This window comes from Dasypus novemcinctus, chromosome 1 (assembly GCF_030445035.2).
Source record: "Dasypus novemcinctus isolate mDasNov1 chromosome 1, mDasNov1.1.hap2, whole genome shotgun sequence".
NCBI classification, from domain to species: Eukaryota; Metazoa; Chordata; class Mammalia; order Cingulata; family Dasypodidae; genus Dasypus; species Dasypus novemcinctus.
In genome coordinates, this window is record NC_080673.1 from 125,607,465 (window position 1) to 125,631,230 (window position 23,766).

Here is a 23,766-nt window from a genome sequence, read left to right on the forward strand (position 1 = left end):
CCCTTCCAAGGCTAGCTGTTCAGCCTAATGTGTACTCTATAGACACTACACCTGATTCCAAATCCATCCACCTCTACCCATACACAGAGTACTAGGATGGCCTGGTCAGATGATATTCAAGTGTTCCTTGTTAGAATTTGGGTATTCTGGAAGTTCATTTAAAACACAGCATCATTTTCTGGAATGTGACAGCAATAGTGGCAGCATAGTTTTTGACTCTTCCAAAATTTCCACATCAAAAAAGATGGTAAAATTGAAAACCAATTGACAATACTTAGAACAGAACTAAGTGACAGAGTATCCCCATGAATCCCAAAATAACCGTGGACAAGGACAAACTACCTGGGAAACAGATGTGATTTAACCAATTAGGCTCTGGCCTACCATATAGGAGGTCCAGGGTTAGATCCCCAGGGCCTCCTGGTGAGGGCAAGCTGGTCCATGAAGTGAGCTGACCCATGTGGGAATGTGGCCCCATGCAGGAAAGCCACCTTGTGCAGGCGTGCCGGCTGACACAAAGAGCTGGCACAGCAAGAAGATACAACAAGAGACACAGAGGAGAGAAAGAAGAAGACATAGCAGAACAGGGAGCTGAGATGGCACAAAAGAGTAATCGCCTCTCTCCCTCTCCAGAAGGTCCCAGAATCAGTTCCCAAAGCTGCCTAATGAGAATACAAACAGACACAGAAGAACACACAGAGAGCAGACAACAGGGGCTGGGGGGTGATGAAATAAATAAAATAAATCTTTTTTTTTTAAAAAGGGCAAACTACCAATCACCACAAGACTAGTATGTTACTGACATATGTGAAGGAGAATGAAGAAGAAAATGACAGGATATCTGATGGACCTGGGGTTAGACCAGGTCTTTAGTATTTGGACCAGAAATACCAAAAAAGGCAGTCACTGTCCCCTGCTGAAAGAACACAGTACTGTTTATAGTCTTGCCAAAAGGAAAGAACCGAAGCCTGACCAATCCCTAAGACCAGATGACCATTTGCAGGAAATTCAGAGGACATTTTATAAAGAAAAGGTTAAAAAAATGAAATAAGACTGCTCAAAGTAGTACCAGAAGACTTAGCAATTTAAAAAAACCAAGAAACACAGTCTTTTTTTAACAAACCAAGAAAAAAATACAAGAACATGGGCAAAATTTTATTGATCAGAATGCCTTTTAGGAAGGAGAACTGATATTGTGGGCAACATCACTTTTATATGTGCTGGGGTAGAAAGCAAGCCCTTCAGTGTTGTAGAGAGTTTAAGGGGAAGAGCAGCTTTGGTGGGATCAAGGGTCAATTGATTCAGAGTTTAGATGGAAGGTGAGAGAGGAAGAATGAGAGGGGTGAATCAATGTGACTTCTCTGTACAATCCTAACCCAACTTGTTAGTAAAATTTACAGAAATTTAAAATATAAATAAACTGCCTGCTTTGAGGGTATTTGTTAGGAAAGAACTTAAATGACTGATTCCTGCATTTTGGATATTTGAAGAAGAAAAAGGATGTAGCTAATGTCACAGGTATACAGAGATATAGAGTGGTATGAAGAAGTCACAGGGACATAAACATACAGGAAAATTGTGGGGAAAACTTTTGTGGTATTGAGGTTTAGACCAAGTTTAGCCAGACCTCTAAAGGACAGAAGGACTCCAGTGAGCTTCTGGATTATATTCAAGAACCAAGTTCAGAGAATATGAGAGGCAAGATAAAAATCTTACTAAGAGTCTGAGATTTTGTGGCTTACTTTTAAGGTTGTGATGTTGGGGTAAGATACACAAAAGCTTAAAAGCCAGAGTAACAAAGAAAACATGGTTTTTCTTTTACTTCCTTTTTCCCTCATTGGCTCCCAGAGCCATTGGCCGATTTATGTAGACATTATATTAAGGAGAAAGAATATGTTTATGCAACAATTACTTTGCATTGAAATAATACTCAAAGATATATGATTAAGGAGTAGAGGCAAAATTTCCCATTTCCAGACAGGAAAAATTATTGTACTTGACAAAATAGATGAAATAAATAGTACAAGAAAGTAAAACTAAAAATAAAATAGAAAATAAAATTATTGAATTATTCACCAAGTGCAATGAATGTCTCATGATGATGGAGGAGGTTGTTATTATGGGAGGAAGAGTGGGGTGAAGGGAGTGGGGGGTATATGGGGACCTCTTATTTTTCTAATGTAACATTAAAAAAATAAAGACAAAAAAGAAAAAAATATTTGATCATTCAGAAATAAATAGGGAGAGGGAATGAAGGAACAAATAACAACTGGGACAAATAGAAAACACAGTGAGATGACAGAAGTAAACCAACTGAATCAATAATTATATTAAATGTAAATGGATAAAAACAAAAATGTAAATGGACCAAGCGCTTCAAATAAAAGACTAATATCAGACTGGCTTTTTAAAAAGGCTCAGTTAAATGCGGTTTATAGCAATCTTTTAAAGATATTGGATGAAAAAGATATACCATACAAACATTACCCAAAAGAAAGCTGGTATGGATATATTAAACCACCAAAGAAGAGGGGGGACAAGATGGTGGCAAAGTAGGGAGTTCCAAGAGTCAGTTCATGCTACAGTGCAATTAATAAGCAGCCAGAAGCTATCTAATTTATATGAAAAAGACTGGAAGAGTCTACAACATCCTTGGAAGAACAGAAGAAGGAAGCTGGTCATCTGCAGTGAGGATTTATCAGTAGAGCACTCCACGCTGTGGAAGCCAGTGCCCTTCCTCTGCTGGCAGGGCAGGATACACAAAGAAGAATTAAAAGGACACAACAAAAAAATAACAGATCTTATGGTGATATAGCTGGATTTGGAAACTCAATTTCCCAAAAACAGGAGAGTCAGAAAACTAACTTCAGATATTGATTATTTAATTCAGCTAGCTGACATTCAATCCTAAGTACAGCTAAAGTTTGAACTTATCCAAGTCAAAAGGAGGCTGGTATACTCCATTTTAACTCAACTTCTGGACATGAGGGTATCCTAGCTATCTAAAATCACAGTGACTTCCTGAATGGTAGGGGCAGGCTTCTTTCCACCCATGTCAGATTGCTGCCCAACCTGGGCTCTGGTCCCACCACTGACAGGGAGAAAGGAGAGAAGAACTGCACCTGCCTATTTGGACAACTGCAGTCAGTTTTGGCCTACATTGCTTAGTCTATTACGCACACCTGAAGTTCCACCCATGCCCTTGACAGGGAAGGAAGGTGGGTGGAGCAACATCAGTCTCCGCAAGCAATTACAGTCATTTTCAGCCCGCACATACCTGTGGCTCCATTCTCACCCCTGGCAGGGGCAGAGTGTGGGAAGAGCTTCCTCAGTCTCTCTGGGCAACTGCATTTGGTTTCAGTCCACACTCCTTAAACGAACACCCACAACTGAGGCTGCTGCCCCACCCCTGGAAGGGGACGAAGGTGGTCAGAGTTTCTTTGGTCTCTCCAGGCAACTACAGATAAATTAGGCCCCCACAGCTTGAATTATCACCCACATCTGCAGCTCCATTCCACCCCTAAGTGGGGAAGGGTGGGCAAGCTATGTCAATCTCTCTGGGCATCTGCAATTGGTTTTGGCCCACATACCTTAGATTACTGCCCACACTTGTGGCTCCATCCCCACCCCTGATAGGTGAGGAGGGTGGGCAGAGCTTCAATACAGACAGTTTGGATCCACACAACTTATTTTACTGCTCACACCAGTGGCTCCATCCCTGCCCCAAGCAGGTAAAGAAGGTTTGTGGAACTTCATAAGTCTCTCTGGGAATCTGCAGATGGTTTTGGCTTGCATGGCTTTGATTACTGCCCATGGCTGCAGCTTTGTCTCAACCCCTGTCAGGCAAGAAATGTGGGAAGAAATTCATTGATCTCTGGGTTAATGCAGGCAGCTTTAGCCTACATGGCTTAAAGTCCCTACCACACCCTCGGCTCCTACTTCACCCGTGATAAGAAAGAAAGGGCAAGAAACAGATGACTAGTGCTGAAAAAATGCAGATTGGCTAAACACAAGTTATAAAGCTCTGAAATAAGTTGAACCAATTATCAAAAAGGGACTTCAGCACAAAGTTAGTCAATAAGAAAGCCCTAAACTAAAAAGAGAAACCAGCCCTGAATAAATACATCAAGAAAATGACATGCCAAGACACCAGCAAAAAAATTACAAGCCAAACTAAGAAACAAGAACATATGACCCAAAGGAAAAAACTAAGCCTCCAGGTGACATATAGGAGTTGAGACAACTAATTACTGTTGTTCAAACAAATCTCCATCATAAAGTCAATGAGACGACTAAAAAGATTAAAGATATGAAGAAGACACTGGGTAAACACAAAGATGACTTAAAAGAATACATAGAAAAATAACAGATCTTATGGGAACGAAAGGCACAACAAAATTAAAAAGCACTGGAGACATACAACAGCAGATTTGAAGAGGCAGAAGAAAGGATCAGGGAGCTGAAAGACAGGGACTCTGAAAGTGAACACACAAAAGAACATGACAAGAAAAGAATGGAAAAATAGGTCCCAGGGAACTAAATGATGACAAGAGGAGTGCAAACCTACATGTCATGAGTGTCCAAGAAAGAGAAGAAAAAAGGGGCAGAAGGAATATTTAAAGAACTAAAAATGGAAAATTTGCCAAAGATTTTGAAAGGCATAGATATTTGTGTCCAAGAAGTACAAACATATTCCAATCTTAATAAATCTGAATTGACCCACTCCAAAATCTACACAAACAGAATGCCAAAATCCAAAGAGAAACAGAATTCTGAAATCAGCAAGAGAAAAGTAATTCATCATATACAAGGGACACCCAATACTATTAAGTGCAGATTTTTCATCAGAAACCATGGAGGCAAGAAGGCAGTGATATGATATATTAAAAATAATGAAAGAGAAAAACTGCCAGCCAAGAATCAATCATATATGGCAAAATTGTCTTTCAAAGACAAGAGTGTACTTAGAGTATTCAGAGAAAAAGAGAGTTTGTCACCAAGAGAATGCAGGAAATACTAAAAGGAGTGTTGCAGCCTGAAAAAAATAAACAAATAAAACAGGACAGAGAGATTGAGAAGAGAGTCTAGAAATGAAGATGATCAGTGAAAGTAACTAAAAGTGTACAAAGAGTGATGAAAATAAGATGACGGACAAAACCCAAAGGTCAAAATGGGTGAAGTAAGTACTGCTTTAACAGTAATAAATTGAATCTTAATAGATTAAACACCACAATCAAAAGATACAGACTGGTGGAATGGATTAAAAATATGAGCCATCTGTATTAGTCTGCCAAAGGTGTACTGATGCAAAGTACCAGAAATCTGTTGGCTTTTATAAATGGTATTTAAAAGCTTACAGTTACAAGGCCCTAAAGAGTCCGACTCAAGGCTGCTTTCTCACCAAAGTTAGTTGCCACATGTTGAAGCAAGATGGTCACTGATCTCTGTCTGGTCTACCCTTTCCCTCCAGGCTTCCAGTCCTCTCTCTCCTGGTTAGGGCTCATCCCTCAGGGTTTCCTATATCTTAACTGAAGCCTGACATAGGGCTTGCTTCTCAGAGCTTCCTCTCTCTCTCCTGACATAGGGTTCATTTCTTTCTAGACTTTCTATATCAGTCTTGACTCTCTTCCCAACAGTCTTTGTAAGCTATTAGGCAAATGGCTTATCTCTCCCTGGGGCCACAAGGATAAAAAATGACAAAGCTCTCTCTCTTCCATTGTGTCTTCTTGAATGAGTGTCCACTTATATCAGCCCACCAAAGGGGTGTAGACTCAAACTGAGTCATGCCTTGCTGATGTGGTTGAATCAAAGCCCTAATATTAACAGGCAACTTAACCAAAGACATCTCAGGTGAATCTAATACAATCAAAGGGTATCACACCCAGAAGAACAGATTAATTTACAAACATAATCTTCTTCTTTTTGGAACTTATAAATAATCTCAAACGTTGCACTATCTATGTGCTATCTACAAGAGACTCACCTTAGACCAAAGGGTACAAATAGGCTGAAAGTAAAAGCCTGTAAAGGTTACTTCATGTGTGCAGTAACCAAATAAAATAAACTTTAAAAGCAAAGCTGTTATTAGATACAAGTAAGGATATTATATATTAATAAAGGAGCAAACCACCAGGAAGAAATAACAATAATAAATAACCATGCACCTAACCAGGGTGCCCCAAAATACATGAGGCAAACATTGGCAAAACTGGAGAGGAATAGATGTCTCTACAGTAATAATTACAGACATCAATACACCACTCTCATCATTGGATTAGACATATGTGCAGAAGATCAATAAGGAAACAGAGGACTTGAATATTATAAGTGAACTAGACCTAATAGACATAAAGAACTTTGCACCCCAAAATGGCAGGATATACATTCTATTCAAGAGTACTCATGGATCTTTATTCAGGATGGATGATATATTGGGTTACAAAACAGATCCCAACAAATTTTAAAAGATTGAAATTATACAAATCAGTATCTCTGATCATAATGGAATGAAATTGGAAATCAGTAATGGGCAAAAAAAAGGGAAAATTCAAAAATAAATGAAGATTAAACAATACATGCTTAAAGAATCAGTGGATCAAAGAAGAACTTGTAAGAGATATCAGTAAATATCTAGAGATGAATAAAGATGATAACACAACATATCAAAAATTATGGAATGCAGAGAAAACAGTACTGAGAGGAAAATTTATAGCCCTCAAAGCTTAGATTAAAAAAGAAAGAGCTAAAACTCAAAGACCTAGCTACACACCTGGAGGAACTAGAAAAATACCAGAAAACTGCTCCCAAAGCAAGCAGTAGGAACAGAATAACAACGATCAAAGCAGAAATAAATGAAATTGAGGAAAACAACAACAAAAAAAATAAGAGAGAGAATTAAAACCAAAAGTTCATTATCTGAGATGATCAACAAAATTAACAAACTGTTAGTTAGACAGGCAAAGGAAAAAAAGAGAGAAGATGCAAATAAATAAAATAAGAAATGAGAAGGGGGCATTACTACTGACCCGTAGAAATAAGAGAGATAGTAAGAGGGTACTATGAACAACTGTATGCTACCAAGCCAGACAACATAGATGAAACGTACAAATTCCTAGAAACATACGAATAACCTACACTGACCTGAGAAGAAATAGAAGACCTCAACAAATCAATCACAAGTAAAGAGATAGAAACAGCTATCAAAATTCTCCCTGAAATGAAAAGCCCAGACCCAGATAGCTTTGCAAGTGAATCTACCAATCATTCAAAGACTTACTATCAATCTTTTTATCTGTTTTTAATTTAAAAAATATTGAAGATACCATTCACACCTTATATATAATAATAATAAGTGTAAAGTAAAAGTTTTGATCTTACAAAACAAACCTGCAAAGCATCATACAGGGCTGCCATACATCACCCCACCACCAATAGCATGCATTGTTGAGAAACATTTGTAACAAATTATGATGAGCAATGTCAGAGTATTACTACTAACTATAGTCTATAGCTTACATATGTGTGTTTTTCCTTCAACCCACCTATGGCAGTTTGAATTTATTTAATTTATAAATTTCCAAAAAAGGAATAATATGTTTGTAAACTAATCTGTTCCTCTGGGTGTGATACCCTTTGATTGCATTAAATTCACTTGAGGGGGACTTGATTCGATTACCTGATAAGATAGATTTAGGACTTTTGATTGCACTATGTCAGTGAGGTGTGATCCAGGTTGAGTCTATGATGCTTTTCTGGGTCTGATATAAATGGACACACAGAGAGAGACTCACTCAGATAGGCACAGGAAAAGGAAGGCACCATGTTTTATCCTGCCATATGAGAGAGGGGACTATAGGAATGCTTATGCACAAAGCTCCAAAAGGCTTGGTCCGTGGAGCATTTCAAGAGGAAATGGTTAGAGAAGCAAATTTGGAGCAAAATTAGAGCATCCACCTACCACATGGGAGGTCAAGGGTTCAAACACAGGGCCTCCTGACCCATGTGATGAGTTGACCCACAGGCAGCACTGATGCACGCACAGAGTGCCATACCACGCAGGGGTGTTCCCCGCATAGGGGAGCCCCACACGCAAGAAGTGTACCCCATAAGAAGAGCTGCCCAGTGTGAAAGAAGTGCGGCCTGCCCAGGAGTGGCACTGCACACACGGAGAGCTGATTTGGCAAGATGATGCAACAAAAAGAGACACAGATTTCTAGTGCCGCTGACGAGAATACAAGTGTACACAGAGGAACACACAGTGAATGGAGACAGAGAGCATACAAGTGGGGGGAGGGGCAGGGAAGGGGAGAGAAATAAATTTTTAAATAAATAAATAAATAAATCTTTTTTTTTTTTTAAAGAGGAAATGGTTAGCCTGGAGGGAAAGGATGTAACCTTGGTAGAGATCAATAGCCCACTTTCTTCATAGCATGACAGTATACCTGGAGCAACAGTAACTAAATTTGGTGAGCAAGCATCTCTGATGGTGCCTTTATTTGGACTTTTCATGGTCAATAAATTGTCCATCAACTGATGAATGGATAAACAAAATGTGGTGTATGCATATGATGGAATACTATGCTGCTGTAAGAAAAAATGAAATTGGGAGGTATATGTCAACATGGATGAATCCTAAGGACATTATGTTGAGTGAAATAAGCCAGACACAAAAGGAAAAACATTTTATGGTCTTTATGGTCTCACTAATATGAACTAAATAACATGAGTAAACACATGGAGTTAAAATCTAGAGTATAGGTGACTAGAAGATAACTTGAGGGATGAGAAGGGGTACTGATACTTAATGTATTTGAATTTTTTTTAGATTTATTTTTTATTTATTTCTCTCGCCTTCTCCCCCCGCTCCAGTTGTCTGTTCTCTGTGTCCATTTTGCTGCATGTTCTTTGACTGCTTCTGTTGTTGTCAGCAGCATGGGAATTTGTGTTTCTTTTTTGTTGCGTCATCTTGCTGCGTCAATTCCCCATGTGTGCGGTGCCATCCCTGGGCAGGCTGAACTTTCTTTGCGCTGGGCGGCTCTCCTTATGGGGTGCACTCCTTGCGCGTGGGGCTCCCCTACACGGGGGACACCCCTGCGTGGCACGGCACTCCTTGCACGCACAGCATTGTGCGTGGGCCAGTTCCACACAGGTCAAGGAGGCCCAGGGTTTGAACTGTGGACCTATCATGTGGTAGGTGGACGCCCTAACCACCGGGCCAAGTCCTTTTCCTTACTTGAATTTTTAATTAGATTGATTGTACATGTGTGGAAATGGATAGAGTTGATGGTGACACATTACAGTGCGACTAACACTTTTGATTTATAAATGTGATTGTGGCTGAAAGGGGATGTATAGGGGTGTAAATGTCAATTGAAAGAAAACTAGAGAATAATTTAGGGAATGTATAACAGTGAAATCAGTGGTAGATGAGGTTTGTGATTAATAATACAAATACAAGAATGTTCTTCTATAAACTAGAGGAAATGTACTTCACTATTATAAGATATTAAGAACATGGTGATACATGGTAAAATAAAATTAATGTAACCAATGGGCTATAGTAAACAAATATTATAATATTCTTCCATCACCGTCAGAGAAGGTACTATATAAATGCTAAGGGTCAATAATATGAGGTATGAGATGTTTTCTAATGGTATAAGGAAAATGGTCTAAAAATAGCTGAGGCAATGACAGCATACCTCCATGAAGAAACTTTGGTTGGAGTGTATAAGACATAAGTGAATCGTGTAAACAATGATGGTCTGTGGTTAACAATACGAGAGCCTTCTTTCATATACTATGACAAATGGTGTTAATCGGAGGGTGGTTTATGGAAAAATACACCAAATGTAAGCGTTGGACCATAGTAAGCAGTAATATTTTGATGATGTTCTTCCATCATTTGTACCAAATATTCCACAACTGTGCAAGACATTGGTGGTAGAGTGGTGTATGGGAATTCTACATGTTATGTATGATTGCTTTGTAAGCTCACAACTTCTCTAATAAAAATTTAAAGATTAAAAAAAAATCACCAGAGCTGAGTATAAGGCAGGAATTATTACTAGAACATAAATATCCACCAAAAGACATGTGCAAAAATGCTCACAGCAGCTCTATTCATTATAGCCCAAAATTGAAAACTGCACATTTCACCATTAACAATAGAATAAAATGTTGTATATGCATGTCCGCCTCATGTTCTCTTCCAGTCACTACCACCCCAAGTGTCATTACTATCTTGATTTCTAACTGTAAAGATTAGTTTTCTCTTTTTTTGAATTTATAAAAATGGAATCATACAGCATGTACTATTTCTTCTGCTTTGTTCACTCCACAGTTTTGTATAGGGATGCTTCCGTGTTCTGTGAAGTTGTAATTCACTACTATTGTTGTATAGCATTTCATTATGTGAAAATACCACACTTATTTTTCTATTCTACTGCTTGTGAGCATTTGGTTAGCTTAAAGTTTTAGAGTATTGCAAACAATGCTTAATGGCTATAGGTCTCTAGATACCCATTTGTACGCATTTCTGTTGGGTCAAAAAGCATTTTTAACTCCTATTATTATATGTAGACTGAGATATTCTGCTCGTCCGAGTTGACCCTTTTATTCAAGGTCATTTTCTAGTTACATCATCAGCTGGTACTTGGTAGTAATGTTGGATATACTCTTAAGAGTAGTAGTGTTGTGTCATAGGGTATGTATGCACATATTCAGCTTTAGTAAGTATTGTCAAATAGCTTTCCAAAGTGTTTGAAATTTATGCTCCCACTAGCAAAGTTCTGGCTACTGTACATTTTTGCCAACACCAGACAGTGTTCATTTTCTATTTTGTTCAAAATGTTATTGCATTGTTGTTTAATTTGTATTTCCTGTTGACTAAACTGATAAAGTTGAGTTCCTTTTTCTTTTTTGTTGTCTTTGGCTATCCTAGTTAATGAAAGGCTTATTCAAGTCTTTCCTCAATTTTCTAATGAGTTATCTAATGTTTTTTCCTATTAATTTTGAAGAGGACTTTCTTTCGAGGCATATATGTTTTGAGATTATTTTATCCCATTCATGGCTTGATAAAGGTATCATTTGAGAAATGGTTGTACTTAAAATTAGCACAGTATTTTAAAAAAAAATTTATTTTAATTTTAAAAGATACATAGATCACACAAATTGTTACATTTAAAAAATATACCCACATACCCATATACCCACACTCTCCACCCCCCTCACTCCTCCCACATCAACAACCTCACATCAGTGTGGCACATTCATTGCATTTGATGAACACATTTTGGAACACTGCACATTCATTGCATTTGATGAACACATTTTGGAACACTGCTGCACATCATGGGTTATAGTTTACATTGTAGTTTACACTCTCTACTAGTCCATTCAGTGGGTTATGGCAGGATATATAATGTCCTGCATCTGTCTCTGCAATAAAACTCCAAGTTCCACAAATGCACCATATCTTCTTACCTCTCCCTGCCCTCAGCAACTCCCATGGCCTCTGTCTCCACATCAGTAATACAGTTTCTTCCATTGCTAGAGTCACAATAATTCTATAGTAGAATACCAGCAAGTCTACTATAATCCATAATGCATTACTTTCCCCCCTGCATGAGACATGACTCCTGGAGATGAGCCTCCCTGGCACCAAGGGATTACTACCAAGCACCAGTTGATAATGCAACTAGAAAAAGACCTTGAGTAAAAGGGGAAAATGGTAATGACAAATGAGTTCATGTGGCTAAGAGACTTCGAAATGAGTTGGGAGGTCATCAGAGGGGTTGCACTTATTCATGTCTCAGCAGAATCTCAGAGACAGCCAAAGTAGATACAACCCCAGGTAGTGGTGCTCCTGAGGGCTATGGAGACACCCAGGTCCTATGGCCATGACAGATGGCTCTGGAGTTCAGTGCCTTGCCAGTGTGCCCTACTTTGGAACTTGTGCTCTTGAGTGTGTCAGAGTTCAACTTAGTCATGACCTCTCTACACATGCCTCTTCTGTCACTTTTAGTGAACCTGTGGTTGGCTCTGGGGTTGGTGTATGCTCAGGAGACTTGCATCTCTGGACTGTCCATGTGCTAGTTGGCCCTGAGCCTCAGCGAAGTTGTAATATAATCTTTTATGGATTAAAAAAAGTTTTTCACAACTTATGGAAATTGTGTTAAGATTAAATGTGATAAAGGATCTGGAACTGTTTTCTAAACAGTTAAGCAGTTATAGTAACAGTAGTTCCCATAACTCATAATAAATATGCTTAATTACTAGGGGCATGTACTTCAGAGTTATAAGACCATAATAATCATCTTAACTTTTTTTTCTGAATGAACCTGGACAAGCTATTACTTCACTAATGTCAGTTTCCTACTTAATGAAATAATTTTATCTAACTGATAGAGTGTTGTAAGGATTTAGTTACACAATGATTTTGAGTACTTAGCAGGGTAGCTGGCATGGTGTAAGAACAAGATAAATGTCAGTTATTGTCTCATAGCTATAATAGGACTGGAGGTGAACAAGAAAAAATGGAACTCAAGATTCCCAGTAATAATAAATTTATTTAAGAACAAAGCAATGAATTAATTATTCATATGTCCAAAAAAATACTTTAATTTTTATTATTGGTACTAATAACCTTTTTTTTTTTTGTATTTCCCATGGTTCCACACTTGAATTAAAACAAAATCATTAACCAAATATAAAACTAATAATCTTGAAAATACTCAGACTTTATGTAATGAACAGATTTTTTATACAAGGCAGTCTTAATTTTAATCCCAACTTAAAAGTACTATATTTCAACCTAGCTGGCTGCATCTTCTCTGTGAAGTCTGTTCATTTAACTCGATTCTTTTCTATTTCTTTAGCACTGGTTTTGGAATTAGACAAATTTAAGTTTGAATTCCAGTACCACTGCTTATACCTCAGGTTTCCTATCTGCAAAATAAGGTTATAATTCCTATTGCTCAGATTTATCATTTAAAATTTTGATGTAATATGTATAAAGAACCTAATATTGTTTCTGGTACATAAGTGTACAATAAATAATGACAAGTTATTTTGTTGACTTCAAACCATGAATCTCTCAAATTTAAAAATAGTTCTAAGTGAAGCTTTCTCACTGTTATTTACTCCTGGCCAGCAATAAGCAATTCTGAAACTTATTTTACATAACTTCAGTTGCCATATATTATGCCGTAATGGTTAAAGCTAGGATTCTCGAGTTACACTACTTGGGGTTGAATCCCAGCTCTGCTATTTGTTAGCTCTGTGACCTGCCTTAACTTCTCCATGTCTCAGTTTCCTCATGTGTAAAACAGCGATAATAATACCAACTTATGAAACTAAATGAATTAATAATTCTAAAGCATTGAGTACAGTGCCTGGCATATAGTAAGTATTGTATAAATGGTTGATTAAAAATAAATAGTATATATGTCATTTGAAATTATATATTTTCTTTATCCACTGTGTTTCTTCTAATAAAAAGATCAAAGCCTTTTTTATACTCTTTTAATTTCCACTAATCCTAAAATAGCTTTATGTATCTCACTCATAAATTAATTCATTGAGTGAATATTTATTGGGCACTTAATATGTTTCTGACCTTGTGCTAGAGACTAGGGTATAAGGTTGAACAGTACTTGATTTCTATCCTTAAGTAGCTGTCTCTTGAAGGAGCAAGTGAGTTGAGACAAACTTGTAGATAGATATTTGCAATATGATAATTTGCTCTGTTCTACAAACTAGGTTTTTCCATGGTGTCCCTTGTTCTATAGACCTTTTAATTTTCATTTTCAATTTTAGACACTGTCAAGAATAATTAATAATGACAGTTTAACAACTACAAAAGAAAATCAGTATGTTTATATTGACTCTGAGGATGCAAAAGGAACTTAGAAGGTAGCTGAGGACATCCTTGATTGGGTATGAAAATATTTTGTTTATATTTATGTTTATATTTATGGATTCTAACAAGCTGCCAGGAATCCATTTGTGAAGAATAAAAGATAGATAAACTGAAATACTTCCCTCTTGAAGGATGTCTGTATGACCTAAAACAAGCAATCATGCCAGAAATAGTCAGCTCTAATGGTGCTGCCTGACGTGGACCATTCATCAAAGTCCACCAGTCCATCACACGGGACCAGACATACTGGTTGGCAGGCCTGCCACTCCTGTCATATACCTAGGTGCTTGGGAATTTGTGTATGGTGGAGCAAGCCCTGGGACATTATTTATGTTTATCTTAAAAGAGGGAATCTAAAACTATTCATATTCAATGCTATTGAATCTAATGACAATGTCAACAAAAATCTATCTCCTTACTGACATACAGCTCCTCTATTCTGACAATAAAAGTCTGACAGTGTGGTCTTCGTCTCAAAATCAAAAGTCTAGGCATGACAGAACATCTTCACCAGTATATGGACATTTTCTAATATCTCTTATTTTATTAAATAAAGCCCTCATTAGGGCTGATATCCCCCTCTGGCTACTGTCCCATTTCTTTGCTCCCTATGCGAAAAAAAATGTCTTTACCTCCCATTCATTCTTCACGATTCTCCAATCAGACTTTCATTACTCCATTAAAACCATTCATGTCAAGGTTACTAGTACCATTTCTTGTCATGCCTAGCCAACCTGGGAGAGAGGAACTTGTGCTGGGAGAGGGCGGAAAAATTGACTAGTCTGGTACAGAGAACTATCAAAATTCCAACTCCCTTAAGGGAGGCAGGCAGTAGGAAATGCTTAATAACCTTCCAAGAACCTATTTAGGGTCCCCTGGGAGGTGAGGGAGGTCTGGGAAAGGGTCAAGAGTCATTTCTCTGTGGTGAGTTTGGATAACAGGGTCCCATTTGAATTTCAGAAGGGAACTCAACCTGACAAGAAGAGGTGAGGGGGGATCCAGTCATGCAGGCTATTGCATCCTATTGCTCTGCAGCTGTGGCTCAATCAGCTGGGCTCCCATCTACCATATGGGAGGCTCTGGGTTTGCATCCAGGGGCCTCCTTGTGAAGTCAGGCTTGCCCACATGCTGCAGAGAGCTGCCTGGCCCAGAAGCACTGCAGAGAGCTGACTCAGCAAGGTGATGCAACAAAAGAGGGAGACAAGCAAAAACACAGAAGTACATGCAGTGGATGGACACAGAGAGCAAACAACAAGCAAGTTGCAAGTGGGGAGGGGAAAAATAAATAAATACAGACACAGAAGAATGCACAGCAAATGGACACAGAGAACAGACAGTACACAAACAGCCACAAGGGGTGGGGGATATTTAAAAAAAGAATAGAAAGGGGGCAAGGACTGACAGGCTTCTAATCAGCAGGAACCTACACAATTGCAAAGAGTCAAAACTGCCCTAGGGAAAGTGACTGGATAGCTCACTAAATGACCCAAGAAGAAAGTTCAGCTCAGTGGAAGAGTGTCCACTTTGAATATACAAGACCCCTTGTTCGATTCCCAGCTCTCCTTAGAGTAGTGATCCACCAGGTTATAAAACATCTAGGTGATACTTTAGGAGAGGGAACACATAGACATTATTTTTGTATTAGCTTCTCTTGGGTCTCTTAGTTTTCTTAAAAAAAAAGTTTCCTTTTTTAAAAATTTAACTTAGTTTACTTGCTAAAACCCAATTCAAAGGCTGCAGGGTAATTGATTGATGAATACTGCCAGCCTGAGAAGCTACTCAGGGACCTAAGAGGAAAGGCTTTTTTCCCCTAAGTTTTGTTTGATTGCTTACTTGAGTGTTTGTTTTTTGTTCTTTTTTTCCCTCTTTCTCTCTCCCACCATTTTTTAAAATTAGGTGCTGCTGTGTTTCCCTGTTCCTTTGTTGCTCCCCCCTCCCTTTTTTTGGTATACCAATTTTATCTCCTACGCTATTTCTTTTCCTTTCTTCATCTTCCTATCTTCTGCTTTCTGTTTTTGTTCTTACATTCCACCTCTCTTTGTTTAGTCTTCAATTTTTCTTGTTCTTATTTCTGTCTCCTCTATTCTGTTTTCTTTCTTTTTTAACTTTTTCCCTTATTGTCTTTTCTTTTTTCTTCCCTTTCCTCCTGATAATTCTGGGCTTTTAATTCATTCTAGATATTTTTCTCTATTTAATTTTTCAGTTCATTGTTTGTACCCCACATTTTTATTCTTATTCCTTTGCACTTCTTACATGAATTAATTATTCATTTCCCTAGGTCTTATATGGTTCCTCTTCTAACTTTTACTGTTATTATTACTATTATCCTTTTTCCTCTTCTTACCTTTTTCCCTTTCCTTGGCCCTAATATTTTTCTTTAAAGGGAACATAGACAACAGTAAGGAAACAGAATAAAAGTTACAAAATATCAAAGAGAAAACTTACACACAAAAGCATCAACTAAATAAAACCCTAGAGTAGAGAAAGAAACTAATCAACTGAATAAACCCATCAATGTAGGTGGAATAACAGCACCCAAGAGCACCCTGTGCACAGCCGACAAGGCATAGCTCATCAGTTGCCGACACACTGTCTCTAAGGCAACCAAACACCTAAACAAAATGGCCGCTGACCACGAGGTCAGACAGAATGGCAACCAGGCCCTGTCCAGCTATACCACGTCTTTTTCCTCCTCTCTGGGCCCCTCTCCCTTTGTTTGATCCCCACCAATCAGGCAGTATGGTGCGAAAAAGCTCAGCCTATGTGATCAACCTAACCGTCCCCCATAGCTTACCCCTCTCCTTGTTTGGACATATATTTATCCCCACCAATCAAATACCACCTAGCCCCCCTTCCCTATTGCCCTGAACTATAAATTGCTGTTCTTACATAATAAAGTTAGACTTGGTCCAGAACCCTGTCTCTGGAGTGTGTATCGTCTCCGTATCCATCCTCACTCCCCTGGGACCAACTAGTTTGTGCCCACTGGCCTGAGGGACGCCTCAGTCCAATGAAAAACAGTAGCAGTGTCAAATTGCGACACATCAAGATAAAGAGATGCCTAATAACAGACAAAAAAAACCCTCATAAACCATACTAAGAAACAGGAAGACATGGCCTAGTCCAATGAACAAATTAAAAACCAGGAGGAGATGCAGAACATGGAACAACTAATTAGAGCTGTCCAAACAAATATCATAAACTAACTTAATGAAGTTAAGAAGGAAATTAAAGATATTAAGAAGACACTGGAAGAACATACTGAAGAAATTGTAAACATACATAAAAAGTAAACATATATCATGGTGATGAAAGGCACAATCCAAGAAATCAAAAATACACTGGAAGCACATAACAGCATATTTGAACAGGCAGAGGAAAGAATTAGTGATGTTGAAAACAATACATCTGAAATCAAACAGAGAGTAGAACAGATAGATAAAAAGATAGAAAAAAATCCAGCAGGGACTTAGAAATCTGGATGACAACACAAAATGCACGAACATACAGATTATAGGCATCCCAGAGGGAAAAGAGAAGGGAAAAGGGATGGAAGTAGCATTGGAGGAAATAATAACTGAAAATTTCCCAACCCTATTGAGGGAGATGAATGTACATGTCCAGAAAGCACAGCACACCCCAAACATTATAAATCCCAACAGGCTTACTCCAAGACATATACTTGTCAAATTGACCAATGCTCAAGGCAAAGAGAGAATACTGAAATCAGCAAGAGAAAATAAAACCATCACATGCAAGGGAAGCTCAATAACATAAAATGCTAATCTCTTGTCTGAAACCATGGAGACAAGAAGTCAGTGGTATGGCATAGTTAAGTGCTAAAAGAAAAAAAAAAACTTGCATCCAAGAACTCTCCAGCCAGCAAAGCTGGCATTCAAAAATGATGGAGAATTCAAAACATTCACAAATAAACAGGAATTATGAGAGTATGCCATTAAGAAACCTGCCCTTCAAGAAATACTAAAGGGAGTGCTACAGGCTGAAAGAAACATTTGAGAGAAAGAGTTGGAGAAGAGTGTAAAATAAGTAAATAAAAAACAAAGAGAAATAAATACAACATATGACCTACATAAACCCAAAGAAAATATGGCTAATGTAAATAATTCCTTGATAGTAATTACACTGAATTTTAATGGATTAGACACTTACCAGTCAAGAGACACAGACTGGCAGAATGGATAAGGAAATATGACCCATCTATATGCTGTCTACAAGAAACCCACCTTAGACTTAGGGATTCAAGGAAGCTGAAAGTGAATGGCTGGAAAACAATTTTAAAACATATAACAACCAAGAAACCATGGAAGTAGCTATACTAATATTGGACAAAATAGACTTTAAATGCAAAACTATTTTAAGAGAGAAAGGCAGGCACTATATATTAGTAAAAAGGGTCATCTTTCAAGAGGGAAGAACAGTCATAAACATTTATGCATCTAACCAGGGCACCTCAAAATACATGAGGCAAACACTGGAAAAACTGAGTGGAGAAACAGATGCCTCTACAATTATAGTGGGGGACTTTAATACATCATTATCACCACTAGACAGAAAATCTTGACAGAGAATTGATTAAAACAAAAACAAAGACTATGAATAATACATTAGAGGATCTGGACCTAATAGACATATACAGAACACTACACCCAAATACAGAAGGATATACTTTCTTCTCAAGTGCACATAGATCATTCTCCAAGATAGACCACATGCAAAGGCACAGAACAACTCTCAGTAAATTCAGAAAGATTGAAATTATACAAAGTAATTTCCTTGAGCACAATGGAATGAAGCTGGAAATAGTAAGGGCTAGAGAACCAGATAAGTTACAAAGACATGGAAGTTAAACAACACACTCTTAGATAAACAGTGTGTCAAGGAGGAAATTATAAAAGAAATCAGTAACTACCTTGAAATGAATGAAAATGACAACACACTGTATCAAAACCTATGAGATGCAACAAAAGCTGTACTGAGAGGAAAATTCACAGCCATAAAGGCATATATGAAAAAAGAAGAAAGGGTTAAAAATTGAAGACCTAACTGCACACCTAGAGGAATTAGAAAAGAAAAAAAAAGCAATGTAACCCCAAAAAAAGTAGAAAGAAGGAGAAGAAATAAATTAAATAGAAAATTTAAAAAGCACTAGAAAAAATAAACAAAATCAAAAGCTGGTTCTTTGAGGACAACAGAAAAATTGACAAACCCTTAGCTAGACTAACAAAGAAAAAAAGAGAGAAGATGCAAATACACAAAACAAGAAATGGGAAGGGGACATCACTACTGACCCCACAGAAACAGATTATCATAAGAGGATACTTAGAAATATTATATGCCAACAAGAAGGATAATTTGGAGGAAATGGACAAATTCCTAGAAACACACAAGCAGTCTACATTGATGAAAGAAGAAATTGATAAACTCAATAGACCAATCACAAAGAATGAAATTGAATTAGTCACCAAAAACCTCCCAATGAAGAAGAGCCCAGGAGCATACATCTTCACAGGTGAATTCTACCAAACATTCTGGAAAGAACTTACACCAATCCTGCTTAAACTCTTCCAAAAAACAGAAGGAAAAACTTATTCTGTGATGCCAACATTACCCTAATATCAAAGCCAAACAAAGATGCCACAAGAAAGGAAAATTACAGACCAATCTCTCTAATGAAACTAGATGCTAAAATCCTCAGCAAAATACTTTTTAGTCATATGCAACAACACATCAAGTGAATTATACATCACTGGATTACAGACATAGACTTCCTTACCACCATTGTGTATCAGCAGCCCAATTTTCCCTTGGAATTGGAACCAAATCCTTCCAACAGGAAAAGTAAACACCTTTTTATTTTGGCTTATTTGTTTAGTAGCATAAGAAGCCCAAAATTGTCAGGTGGCAGTCACATTCCAATTCAGTGGAATCATTGTTGTGTGCCCTATTGGAAGCATTCTTTTCCTTTAGATAAAGGTCTACAAACAAGCAGATCTCAAAGTCACAGGGATAGGAAACAAAAATTCTGTGAGTAGTTTATTCAGTATAAGTGTGAGACGAGCACAGCACTCCCAGTTCTACCCTTTGATTCCCAGACTCATGAATTCTGAATATATGAAAGACCTCATATAATGGTCCCTGGTGTAAAGTATATACTGTATCCTATAAAACAGAATCTCATCCATTCAGAGTATTACTCCCAACTCTTCCCATGCTGAGTCTCCTAGCAAGCATTCTACCTATCAATTAGGCTGGCCACTTCTGAGTGATGGAATATATGATAATATCAATAAATTCCAGGGGCATGAACCACTCCTGCATTTTTTCTGCTGTGAAATATATTTCTTGATCAGGAGCAATACCGTATGGGAAGGCCATGAGAGAGAATAAGTCGTTCTGTGAGTCCAGTGATGATGCTGTTGGCAAAAGTGTTACATACAGAAAAGGCAAATCTATGTCCAAAATATGTGTATTCCAAGGAGGACAAATCTCTGTGCTCTCCATGGTAAAACACATCCAGCGGTAATCAACTTGCCACCAGGGTGCTAGCTGGTACCCTCTGGAAATGGTGCCATACCAGGGACTCAAGGATTAGGCACTCAGCAGTAGTGGTAACCTTGTCTTCCATGGTAAGGGGACACCATGATGTTGAGCCCACTCATGCCTGCTTCATAACCACTCTGTGCATGGGTCATTAAACAAGCACGTGGTTGGTTAGAGAAAGAAGCTGACAACAGCTACAGACCATGTGATTTTATCTACCTAACTATTAAGAACCTCCTCTTCAGTGGATGCCCCTTGGTGGCAAGGGCAACAAATATCTTCACAGTTTGTACCCATTCTAAGTGGTCCATTCACATATGTATCCCACAGACATCCTTGTTACCATTTGTAGCAGTTTGATATGGTTATGAATTCTGAAAATACATATTGGATTATGTTTGTAATCTGGTCTGTACCTGGGCATGATTAAGTTATGATTAGGGCTTTGATTGGGCCATGTCATTAGGACATTGAGTCACCGTCCCTTGGTGCGTAGGGACTCACAGATAAAAGGCATGACAAAGGACAGAGTTAAGGGCTTTTAATGTTGGAGTTTTGATGTTGGAGTTTGATGCTGAAATTGGAGCCCCAGGGAGAGAGACAAAGCCATTCATCTAATAGTCTACAACTGACCTTGTGGAAAGAGGCAAAGCCTAGAGAGCCTCATAGTCTACAGCTTACCTTGTGGAGAAAACAAAGGAGCTGAGCCCAGAGTAGCCCAGGAAGCCAGAACCCTTGCAGACATTGGCAGCCATCTTGCTCCAACACATGAAAATAGACTTTGGTGAGGGAAGTAATTCATCCTTTATTACCCAGTATCTGTAAACTCCTACCCCAAATAAATACCCTTTATAAAAACCAACCAATGTCTGGTATTTTGTATCGGACCCCTTTGACTGACTAATACACCATTCTTCCAATCCTATTCCTTCAAAGTCTCTTATTATCCAGCCAAACCATTAGCAAATGCCCATAATTTGTGCATACCTGTATTTCTATTTCTCACTCCAGACATATGAACAACCAAAATGGTTATGTTCATGTAATGTTAATAGTGCATGAAAATTATATTTGAATTTGAATATCTAAGAAGTGATTCTGTACTGAATCAAGCTTAAGATAGTCCATAGACTCATTTAACACTACCTAATCCCCAGGCCTTGCCTCCTTGTTCAATGTAATCCTAGCAGTTGAGCCTGTCACCTTTCATTTAATACAGCTGTCTCAATCTTCTCCAGCATGAGGACTGGGCTTAGGAACATCTCTTGATCTTCTGTAAAGGAAAAAATCACTGCAAATTTTTTTTTCCCTTGGAAAACTCAGCATACCTCAAAATGGGATGTATGATCTGAATTGCCCCAGCAGATACCTGTTTTAATTTGCTAAGAGCTGCCAAGCTAATATATGAGAAATGGACTGGCTTTTTTACCATGGGGATTTACTAAAGAATAAGGTTACAGTTCTGAAGCAATGAAAATGTCCAAATCAAGGCTTCATCAGGTGATGCTTTTCTCCCTAAAGACAGGCTGTGGGTGATCCTTAATCCCTGTCACATGATAAGGCACAATGGCAGCATCTCTGATCTCTTCCTTCTTCAGGGCACATTGCTTTCAGCTTCTGCCTTCCTCCAGCTTTCTCTCTGTTCCTGTGGTTTACTCTCCCCTGGGTTATGTTGCTCTTATGGTTTTCTCTCCCAGCTTCTGTGGGTTCATTTCTGAGCTCCTGGGTCTTTTCTTTCTGCTCCCATTTATAAAGGATTCCAGGAATAAGATTAAGACCCACCCTAGGCCATGCCTTACTGAAGTATTTCTAATCAAGGTGCTTAACTGAAGTAATTTAATCATAAGTTCCCACCTACTATAGGTATACGATTGAAAGGAGTGGATTAGCTCTAAGGACATGATCTGGGTTCACCCAGCTTCAAACTGTCACACTGTCCAAGTCCCCAGGTATCACAACCCAGAAATGCAAAGGCATTAGTGACCATGGGATGTACTCTGAAGGATGAGAGATACAGTAGTAGGAGCTGGCAAATAAATGCCATTCTTTTCCTCTACCTGATGGATATTCTAAGGCACAGGGATTCCAGACATCATCTTTGGAGATGTCCCTCATGACTGAGAAGCTGGCCGTTTTTCTTGTGCATCTGTGGTAAACGAGTAAGCAAATGTTTTTTATTTGCTTTTCTTCCTCTCCTCCCTCACTTCCCTTTTATCCTCATTCTGATTACCTTGGGAATGTCCTCCCCAATAAAGAATTAGCACATAAACTTTGCCTCAATCTCTGTTTTTTAAGGAACTGGAGCTAATTATATATACCACAAACATTCCAGGAGATTTTTTAAAGGGAAATTGTCATGAATATTTTGTAATGTTTTCTATATCTCTTCCCCAGTTTATCAGTGTGTTATACTTAATTTCCATAAAGTAGCTCTATTTAATATATGGTCATCTAATTGAACTTTGAAATCTTTTTACTTAATTTATTTCAAGTTTTAAATTAAAAGAAAAATTTTTAAATATTGCTTACCTTCCCATCAAAGGCTTAATGAGCTATAAGAAGAGCAAGAGATTCACAGAAAATCTAAGTTAAATCACATGGATTACCATAGATTTTTTCAGTCAGAAAACTGATTTTAACAGGCAAAATAATGGCCTTTATGCACTTAATAAGCAACTGCTCTTCACCAGTATTCCCAATGGCCTTACCCACTGGCATTTATTGCATGGCTAAAGACAATGCTGAAATTGTGCTTCCTTTGGCCAACAAATGGAAAACCCAGATGCCAAGGTGAAAACGATTTCTTCTTCAGTAGTAGCTACAGCAGCTGTCTATTTGGCATATTCCTTAGAAAGCTTTGAAGTTGCCTAGGATACAGACTTTGTAAATTGGGATCCTGCAGAGCCTTTTAGAGAGATGTTTTTGAAATACAAAACACATGCAGGCATTGAATCAGCAATACAACTTCTACTCTACCCATACATGATAGATTGATCTGTGGAAATAGTTCAAATAATGAATGATAACAAATTCTTGGTTGACACAAACTGCATATGCCACATCGTGAAAAGTAAAATGTGACCAACATGTGAAGTTTGAAAGTGACAGCTTCAGGATCATATTCTTGAATCAGCTTTTTTATGATGTTTAGGCCTAAGTTTCTGTTTTCACTAATTTTCAATGATTATAAAAATGCCCTCCATGATTGCTAATAGCTTAACAAGCAAACAGAAATCAGAGTAACACAAGCAGAGCTACATAATTGTATCAAACATTGTCAAAAA